This window comes from Anticarsia gemmatalis, chromosome 24, assembly GCF_050436995.1.
Source record: "Anticarsia gemmatalis isolate Benzon Research Colony breed Stoneville strain chromosome 24, ilAntGemm2 primary, whole genome shotgun sequence".
Taxonomy (NCBI): domain Eukaryota; kingdom Metazoa; phylum Arthropoda; class Insecta; order Lepidoptera; family Erebidae; genus Anticarsia; species Anticarsia gemmatalis.
The window spans coordinates 5,706,881-5,717,367 of record NC_134768.1 but is presented as its reverse complement, the minus strand read 5'-3'; positions in this window follow the sequence as shown (position 1 = coordinate 5,717,367).

Genomic DNA, 10,487 nt, shown 5'->3' with positions numbered 1-10,487 from the left:
GCTTAACGGTATATTTGAATTTTGACGTTGGGGCGCTCGAGAGGTTATGAAACAATTTGTGCGCGGTTTCTGAGGCACATTTAGCGGTAGTTCTGTTCAATCTGTTGTGTTTCTGTGAGCTTAAACGCTATTGAATAGATAATCTACCGTCAATTGTACAGGTAAGAAACCGGGGGTTAGTTATTTGTGTGCATTTTGTATTTGACATAGTTATGTCTTTATAATTCGTTTTGCTAGTTAACTAGACAACATGACGAATACACAAACGTAAATAAATAGGTAAAACTTAACCATTATGTAACGGAACAGCGAACCATTGACAACCGCAACCTTTAACTAAAAGTTGCATTGCTACGTGAACGAAGAGTGATAATTATTATAAAAAGGACTTAAATTTGTACAAGTATTGAATTTTGTCTTGACTGATTCCTATTGTATAACATTTTATGGCCATTTTGTCATACCTATGATAAAACTAAGGTAATAATTTCAGTAAGAACTTGTAATTATATGCATGCCAGATAGATTCACTGAGAAGTGTTTACTACCATTACACGACACAGTTAATCATTATATTTAAGTTTTCACAGTAGAGTAGTTTCGCAATCAATGCACGTTGTAGTTAACTGCTTAATATTTTATTGATATAATATTTGTAGCGTGCGTTTACTATTTTATTACATAAGGCGCCTTTAGATTGTAAAAATTTATAGATGTATTAATTGTGTTAAAAAATGTTTTTTTCTAGGCGTTCGTTTATTTATTACTATCAAATTGACCCGACTTCGTCAGGGTATGGTACAGTTTTATACCGTTGATTTCATTCTCGTGAGAATTTTGATCCCATCGATCCCATACAAACCTTGTCCCGTCAATTACAAACATAATAAAAAAATTAAATAAAAAAAGAATTATCCAATTTAGTTTTACTGTTCCAAAGTTATACAACGCGTAAGTACATACATTTCATATTATTGTTATTTATATTTTTCATGTTTATATAACTTAACCGATACCTTAATATACCTAATCAGCATATTTTACAGATTTGTGGGAATCGCAGCATGATGTTAGGGGTTTAATATTTACATACATAATAACAGTACATATAAAACCTATGCCATTTTTCCTTCGTACGATCCTTACAAACTTCCCTCGACTCATTCACATCCAGCTTGTCATACAGGACCTCCGAATACGAATACTACTTATTTAAAATTATAAAAAATACAAACAATCAACCTTTTCATTTTTAATAGGGTCCAACTAGTGTAATTATAATAAACCTACCTTTTTATTTATATAACCTATCACAGTTTTATCTCATAGTATTCATCTAGTCATCTCATAGTATCATTTTAAAGCAGAAATAAGCAATATTATCTTGATTTTTTTTGTAGCAGCCATTAAATTGGCTGTTTTCAAAAATGTCACCAAAAACATTTATTTCAATTTGTATACCTATTTTATTTTTTGTAAAATTTCTGAATGTCAACCTTGCAAACCGTAGGTTGTATAAAGTAACACATAATTAAAAACTTAATGTTGCATTTTGCAAAAGCATTCTTATGTCTTTTTGTTCATTTGTCTCTGTCAATATCGAAAGCCTTGAGCTATCAAACGAATTACTAACTTACTAATATCATAAACTAGCTGACTCGCGCAACTTCGCTTGCGTCACATAAGAGAGAAGGGGTCAAAATTTTCTCCGTTTTTGTAAGATTTTTTACTGGTACTCTACTCCTATTGGTCGTAGCGTAGCCTTCCTCCATAAATGGACTATCTAACACTGAAATATTTTTTCAAATCGAACCAGTAGTTCCTGAGATTAGCGCGTTCAAACAAACAAACTCTTCAGCTTTATAATATTAGTATAGATGTGAAAGTAACTGTTTTTGGTTTGTCTGTCTATCGTGATCAAGCTATAAGCAGTGGCAATAGTCAATGTTTTAAAGGCACCAGTCTTTTTAACCAAGCAGGATCGATACACACTGTCGCATATCAATCAGCCTAGTCTTTCTTCCAACTATGTTGGAGTTGGCTTCCAGTTTAACCAGATGCAGGTATATACCAGTATATTACATGGAGCGACTGCCTATCAAACCTCCACAGTCCAGTTACCTGGGTAATATATGTTAAACGATACCTCTCGGTAAGACAGGTTGTCAGACTTTGAAGCTTTTGACGATGTGCTTCTAACGACTGTTAAAGGTTTTCCAAAATGTCAACGGTCCCAGTTGACATTTCCGGACCACTTAATGTGACTTCGGAACACGAAGGCACTCGATATGTATCGGACTATAATATTATTATAATCCCCCATCCGCAGACAAACCTTGGCAAACGTAACTAACCTCAGAGAACAATCCGCGCGAACAATAGCCCCGTTTATAACTAACAGAAACGTTTAAGATCTTTTCTGTAACACTCTTTCTTAGATTTTAGTTTCCAAAGTCTGCACCTGTTCGTTCCGGTTGACCAGCAGTCTTAACGGCAGTGAACTATTAAGTTTATTCGAGATGGCACCCAGGCGAAGCCGGGGCGATCTGCTATTTCTGGGTATATTCATCCATCTATTATCTACAATAAATGTGAAGGTCTGTGTCTGGTTGAAACGTTTTCACGGTAAAATTATTAAACAGGCAAAAAATATAAGAAGACCATTCATTCATTCATTTATTTGATCGAAGTTGTTAAAAAAAATAACTTAACGTCTCTTTTTAAAGTTTTATTATTTTCTTTAGCCGAAGTATAGAATGAAATCCACCCTGGGTGACTAATAAACTATAGGTAATTAAGATCCATCGCAATTGATAGGTGAACCAGTTTTAAAATCAGTTGTGTAGTTCCAGATATTAGCACAAAACCAGATCTTTATATTTGAAGAATAACAAAACTACTGGTTTTGGGTCTTTCCAAAATCGCAAATTTCTTAAAACATATGCAATACAAATTCAAGGAACAGTGATAAGGGAAGGGAAGGGGACATTATTTTTTTATCATTTTTAACCCCGCTGCAAAAAGAGGGGTGTTATTAATTTACGTGTCTGTCTGTCTGTCTGTGGCATCATAAATCCTGAACGGTTGCAGTGATTTCAATTTAGTTTTTTTTTGTATTAAAGGTGACTTATATAGTTACTAATTAATTGGGACATTCAATTTGCAACAAGCGTCTTGATGCAAAAGTAATAAATATAATATTAAGTCTGTGAATTCGTGATCTAGTTATAAACTAGTTTTAAAGTTATTTTTAACCATCGAGTTTATTTATAAACGACCTATAGACCAATGACTTAGTAAAGAGACCTTGTACGAACGTTTTGCGGCTGACAAAGGTATACAAAATTCTGAATTGAGAACATCAGTGACTCACAGGTTTCTGTGGCTGAAGATGACTGAAGATACAGCTACTTTGTTTTGGAAATACTTTTAACCACCACTTTAAATTATTAGGTCGGGTAAAAAGTCTTTTCGGATTATAGTATGTATAAACTTGTAATAAAATCTTTTCTCTACACAAAAAAGCTCGATATTTGGGTACCTCACGAGCTCACTGAAAGAAACCTAATGAACCGTGTACTCATTTGTGATTCTTGAAGCCAAATTTTAATACAAGTTTATACATACTATAATGCGAAAATACTTTTACCCGACCTAATATAATCTAGATAAATCGAACATCATACATGCGGAAGACATCTCTAGTAAGTTGCCGGATTATAAGTAGTTCATAAGATGAAGAGAATACAATAAAAAGTATCTTAAACTGGTATTTTCAATGACACATGGCTTAAAGATAAAATAGAGTTTATTGATTCCAAAGATGCATCTTTTCGTATCTAGATGAATAATATTCTTACTAATTAGTCTATAAATATCATAATATATGAAAACAGGAAGGCGACAATCGTTTCTTGTTATAATTGAGCTAATAAAAATATAATATTATGATGCAGTAACGGGACTTACGACTTAATTTATGCAATCTTATTAAATGTTTAATAACATAAAGCTAGCGTCCACAGGTGGAATTTGAGTAGGTATATTGTTTTAAAAGCAAAGCGCAGTGTTTCCTATAATAAAGCAAAGCACGTGAAAAACCTACTAGCACTGGTCTTGAAACATCTTCATAGGGAAGAATGTCAATAAATTTTAAAAAATTAATAAAAACGTAATTTATCATTATAACCACTAACGATAGATCGGCTTACTACTATTTATGAAGTACAGTAATCTATACTAATATAGTTATAGTTTGTTTGTTTGTTTGTTTGAACGCGCTAATCTCAGGAACTACGGGTCCGATTCGAAAAATTCTTTCAGTGTTAGATAGCCCATTTATCGAGGAAGGTTATAGGCTATATATCATCACGCTACGACCAATAGGAGCAGAGCAGCAGTAAGAAATGTTACAAAAACGGGGAAAATTTTGACCCATTCTCTCTTATGTGACGCAAGCGAAGTTGCGCGGGTCGGCTAGTAGAATATAGAAGTAGTATTCGTAACTGGCGGTCCCGTATGACAAAATGTATGTAAGTACAAACATAATAATATGTGAAAGAAGCAAGGGAAGTTTGTAAGGATTATGGCTAGTGGCGTTCTTTGGCTGTGCCTACCCCTTAGGTAACACGGTGTGACTTTTATATCTATCTATGTATGAAATTATATAATTTCTCAAAAAAGTAGTCCTGGGTTTGGCAACGTGTCCGGTCGCAATAGGCTCGCCTTCAATTACTTACATGGGAATAAAATTATTAATGGCAAAATGGGTCATCTGCCTAAACCACCGCGTATCCATACATAATAACTATGTACGTATGTATCCCTGATGCAGAACCGCTAGGTACTCCTCTACGCCTGTCTAATCATAGCACAATATTAACCAATCAAATTATCAGTGACTAGCTGACCCGCACAACTTCGCTTGCGTTACATTAGAGAGAATGGGTCAACATTTTCCTCCTTTTTGTAACATTTTTCACTGGTACTCTGCTCCTATTGGTCGTAGCGATATGTATCCCTAAGCCTTCCTCGATAAATGGACTATCCAACACTGAAAGAATTTTTCAAATCGGACCAGTAGTTCCTGAGATTAGCGCGTTCAAACAAACAAACAAACAAACTCTTCAGCTTTTAAATATTAGTATAGATGAATAATTAAATAATAATGTCACTTAAACATCTTGATATTGATATTGACCTTTTTACCTATCTGGTATTATTACTTTAAATCACATAATCATTTTATTATGCCAGTTTTTGCAGACGAAGATCACGTTGCAATGCACCGGCTAATTTTGAAATCGATGCTTACTTATATTGACATATCTTTTTATTGTAAAATTGGTTAGAGAGCGATCCGTTTGGGAATAAGCCTTTCATTTCACAGATCCATTTCTCATAGCCAGTTGTGCTCATCGATCGGTAAACGATCTGTGGGTTCAGCAACCGTTGGTGCGGTCATTCTATAGTGGTATTTGAACTGAGCGACTCCGTACTCTGGAGGGCACGTAAAAAGTCGGTCCCGGTTGTAGTCAACTAAGATAACAGTCGTAATGCCATGTCAAAGGCTTTTCAGGCGGCTTTAACAACTTTGACACTAGGTTGACCACTTACCATACGATAGATATATAGATAGATTAAAAATTCATCCCCTTCCTTCTTAATCTTTAAACAGATAAGGTATTTTTCATTATAAAGTTTGAACGGGCTGAACATTCTACTTACAAAAAGATAAAGTAATATTTTTTGTAAATAGTACAGGGTACTGAAATTAAAACATTATCATTTTTTATTATTGGTGAGAAAAAGCCAGCTACGATGTCAATTTTGTGAGCGAATTTGAATGAAGACGTAGGCCATTTCTACTTAACACTTTCGCTGCCAGAAAACCTGCTTAGTGGTTTTCTGAACCCAAGTGGTGAGTTGCTGGCAACCAATGTGTTAAAAGCTAAGATAACGTAACCACGGGTATTAACTCGTAAAATTAGTTTTTTTGTATTTGAAACCACACATAGTACAATTTCGGTTGAGACACGTTACTCGATCAATTACAATGTATACAACCTCGCTTGTCAGTGTGATTATCACGCAACTTTTACTAACGAATGAACTGTTACATAACACATACTACGAGATGTTACAAAAATGGTTACACTGTTGCGACCTTGGACGATAGTTGCTTGCTATGTGGAGATTATAGACTTGGTTTATTTGTTTTGGTAATGAGTTAGACTAACTTTTCGACCGTGGTTTTGCGTGAATTTCACTTCCTTTGAGGTGGAGTTTTCAAAAATCTTAGTGCTTTCCAACAATTTCCATCCTACTTATATTATAAATGCGAAAGTTTGTGAGAATGTATGAATGTATGTATGTATAGATGTTTATTACTCTTTCACGCAAATACTACAGAACCGATTGCAATGAAATTTGGTATATAGGTAGCTGAGGACCCAGAATAACATATAGGCTACTTTTAACCCCAGAGTTCCTGAGGGATCGGGATTTACACGGGAAGGGTTTCCACGCAATCGAAGTCGCGGGCGGCCTCTAGAGGAACATACTTGTCAAATTTCAGCTTCGTTCAGTAGTTTTGACTGTGGGACGTCAGGCAGTCAATCATATTCAACCAATAAGTGCTATTGCTATCTTAAATTCATTGTACACTGGGAATATCGTAGATACGTTTAGAACTTGATCAATTTATAAAAAAAAATATCGATCTTAGGAATAAATCATCCATTATTTAATTATTATTAAACTATTCTTAGAGATGTTTATTTTTTATCAATATTAATCTTAATACTAAATTGATAAAAGGGCCTTAAACAACAAATTATCTATTTTTAAAATTTAAGGTTACGATATTTTATTGCCTGACGTTTTAATCGAATTGCATTGGCAGTGACCGTGTATTATATTAATAGTTTTATTTATTATTATTCTGTATTGGACGTCTATATTTTCAGAAATGTCGACTTCCTACATTTGTGCAGGCGGATTCAAATGTGAAATACTGTAGCACGATTCTGTACAGTCGGTACTTTCGAGTATCGAGAATTTGACATTTAGAATGTACTGCAAAAATAGTTTCCACGACGCCCGCTAGAGGCGCAGAATCGATTGTCATACTTTTTTTTTGACAGCAGGTAGTCGGTAGTCGATACAAGTAGAGAATCGTGGTACTGTTTGCGAAATAAATAATAGTAAAAGATAAAATAATACTAGCTGACTTATTATTACCATTTCTGTTTTCAGCGGCTCTATGGTAGAATAGAAAACCTATTTTTGATCCTAGGTCTTCAACTATTTCCTTGCAACATTTCGCCAAGATCGGTTTCTCACCACAATTTAATTATTAAAGAACGTTTACCCTATATAAAATGTTAAGCTTGACTAAATATAAAAAATAAAATTAGGTCTAATTACAGTGCTAATTTTTAATGTCTGACGTACGATTTTCTACCTTATTGGTCGATACATCGTCAATATTTTTTTTTGGACGATCTGACTAACCGCACGTAGTCCATTTCCATAAGTTTGGCAATTCGTGCTAATCTTATTATATACTTATAGAAGGAATGAAACCAAAAGCCAACCAAATGCGAATTGAATTCATGCACGAAAAATACCGTAAGTACCTATAATTACCAAAATGGCAAAAAGAATGAAGTTGCTTGTTGAACTTACATTAATTCTGTTTATCCATTTGTTAAAACGCCAACAGAAATAAATTAACTGCGAAAATTTCAGCTGCCTAGCTATAACAAACACAGCGGAAGACGGACGGACAGCGCAGTCTTAGAGATAAGGCCTCTGCTTTAACTTTTGGGCACAGAACCCTTAAAAAGGAAATAACGGAGATATAATCCGTAATTTTATAACGAAACCTAACATAGGTATTTGGCAGAATGATCAATAGCAATATTTGCTACGGTGCCACTTTATCTTTCACTCAGACTTCAACTCCGCTCACGCTTTCTTGTTTCTATTTAATACCGCATATTTTCAAATTTATTCACTTTTACACCTTTTCTGGACTTTGGAAATAATTCAAGACCAAAATTAGCCAAATCGGTCGAGCCGTTCTCGAGTTTTAAGGAAACTAACGAACAGCAATTCATTTTTATATACAATACTAGCGGACCCGACAAACGTTTTCCTGTCTACACGTCTTTAATTTGAAAATTTTAAACTTTTTTACATTGCCCAGCGGACAAAATTGTGAATCTAAACCATTCTCAGATCCCCTTGAACACACACAAAAAATTTCATCAAAATCGGTCCAGTCGTTTAAGAGAAGTTCAGTGACATACACACTTACGGAAGAATTACATATATAAAAATATATAGACAAATCATTTGCGAACATTAATTTACGTCATTAATTTATACCTACGTATTTAATATTCGTCACGGCAGTTACAGTGTAAATGCAGACGTTTGACGTAGTATCTATAAAATAAACTACTACAATAACAAAAATAAATCTTTGTATGTTTATGTGTTGTGTTCTCGGAAATTACTAAGCTTTTAAAAATGTTCCGGTAAAAATACCCATATAGTGCTACAAAGATATTGCAAGTGCTGTAACAGGAAATATTATTTTATACCTAACTCTGTACTAACAACTAAACATGGATAATTTGCTTCGCTTTATATAAAGACCTCTATCATCATTATAAAATTTTCTCCATCCCATGCAAACCCTCTGCTACAACCAAAGCCAAAACAACTATTTGTAGGTGGCACTAATATTGGTTACATCTAGGAATCGAAACCACGACCTCCCGACGCACTTTTAGTGACGTGGCGACCATCATAATCACTGCGGCGCCGTGCATTAATACATTGACTTACTTTTAAACGCACTTTTTTGGTATGAAAAGGTCAGTTTAATTATATATCATTCCATTAACAAGTAATACACAGAAATAGTAAACTACTCTCACACACAATTATTTGCGATCCACAAATAGTTGCTTTGGGTCTGATTGTACTTTGTCTCCATTGTTTCTTTGTAAAAAGCCCCGGAACATAAGCGCAAATCTTAGTGCAGGAGTTGTCTTTTAAAAATAAAAAAAAATGCTTTACTTTGGAGTTGTTTGTTTGTCTGTCGTATGGTTAGTGGTCGACCTAGTGTCAAAGTTGTGCAAACCGCCCGAGAGGCCTTTGACATGGCTTAACGACTGTTATTATAGTAGATGACAACCGGGACCGACTGTTTAAGTGCCCTCCGAAGCACGGAGACGTCCAGCTCAATTACCACTATGCGGTCACCCATCTATGGAATGACCGCGTCAAGAGTTGCTTAACCCACAGATCGTTTACCGACCGGTGAGCGCAACTGGCTATGGGCGCCTCGACTTTACTTTGGAGTAAATAAAAGGAATTAGTATTTTTACTATTTACATTGATAAAAATACGGTTGAAAATGTGACACTCCACACATATTTTTCGTTTTTACTGTATAACGAACTCACGTTGCTATTCTAAATGCACATTTGTGTTGAACAAACAATAATATTTTGTACCAATTAAACTTTAACACGAACCAGTTCTAAAAAGCAATTTTATATTTACATACACCTACTATTTGCCTGACCTAAGTAAATGTGTCATTAATTTAGATATTTGCATTCGAATATTTCTTGTATAAAAAGTACTGCATCTGTAATTTGAGAGGTAGTATTTGACGACTGATCGAGATACCTCGGGTTTGATTCCTGATTCGATCTAAGTGCTAATTGCGTCTAGCACTCAGCCTCTTTTATGGGACTAACATTGTTAATCGCGAAACTCTCTCGCGCGAACTCTTCTACCTACCACTTCGAGTATAACAATCGTGATGTTACCATATAAAATGAGCGAACTAATACAAAACTCGAAATATCTCACATTTCTACCTACACTTTTAGCTTTACAAGCGTGCAGTTACAATATAAAAAGAGCGGTACAAAACTCGAAACGAATCTAAAAAAGAAAGGGAAGTAACGAAATTCAAACGTTACTCAAACAATGATTACCTATTCACCTTGAATTGGTAACTATTACTATTGCTGGTTCAGAAGGGCCGGGCTGTCTCATGCATCTAACACATAACGGTCGCAACGAACAGTCGGTAAAAAAATTAAAGCCAATAAGTGCGTGGAAAGGGCTCTATTTAATGTAGTGGATTTTTTAAAGTAAATCGAATGAAGACTTGAGTGTTCTAAAGTGCGGAAAAGTGTCAATAAATTGATGTAAAATTTAGAAAATTAAAAAGTTATAAATGTTAAAAAATTTATATTGAAAAGAAAGTAAGGTGTAAAATTCGCTTATAAATGATGAAAAAATTGTTACTGAATATTTAATGAAGTGAGTGAAAATTAAAAAAATATATGTGCATCGAAACGAACGAAAAGTGAACCGAAAAAGATTACCAAAGCGAAAATTGTACCAAAATCGAGTGAAAAGTGAACCAAAATATCGTAAAAATTGAACCGAAA